This window comes from Theobroma umbraticum, unplaced genomic scaffold (genome assembly GCF_002168275.2).
Source record: "Theobroma umbraticum cultivar Fairchild unplaced genomic scaffold, ASM216827v3 scaffold_95.0, whole genome shotgun sequence".
Lineage (NCBI taxonomy): Eukaryota > Viridiplantae > Streptophyta > Magnoliopsida > Malvales > Malvaceae > Theobroma > Theobroma umbraticum.
Window position 1 is genome coordinate 302,169 of NW_018397257.1, and position 673 is coordinate 302,841.

The window sequence follows — 673 nt, forward strand, 5'->3', positions numbered from 1 at the left end:
CATAATCTTAAATTTTGTGTGTCTAAAAGGTACCTGAAGATTCTTTTTACTACAGTTAAGTGTGACTCTTTGCTGAAACTGAACGCACAAGCATACACTAAATTGCATATCAGGTCTGCTAGCAATTAAATAAAGTAAAGATCCAATCATACCTCTATAACATTTTTGATCAATACTTTTTCCTTTCTCATCCGCATCAAGTTTGATGAAAGGGCTCATTGGTGTACTGATTGATTTCAGTTTCAGCATGTCAAGCTTCTTTAGTATGTCTTGAATGTATCTTTCATGACTAATAAAGATGCCTTTTTTCAATTGTTTGATTTGAAGGCCAAGAAAAAATTTCAGTTCACCCATCATGCTCATCTAGAATTCACCTTACATTTCTTTAGCAAAGTTCTTGCACAAAGCCTCATTAGTAGCACCAAATATAATATCATCCATATAAATTTGAACTACAATTAAATCATTCAAGCATTTCTTAATAAACAATGTTGTATCAATGCTTCCTCTAATATACCTTTTTTCAACTAAAAATTTTGAGAGTCTTTCATACCAAGCTCTTGGAGCTTGTTTTAATCCATATAATGCCTTATGTAGCTTGAAAACATAATCTGGTTTTTCAAAGTCCTCAAATCCAAGGTGTTGTTTAACATAAACTTCTTTTTGAATAAGA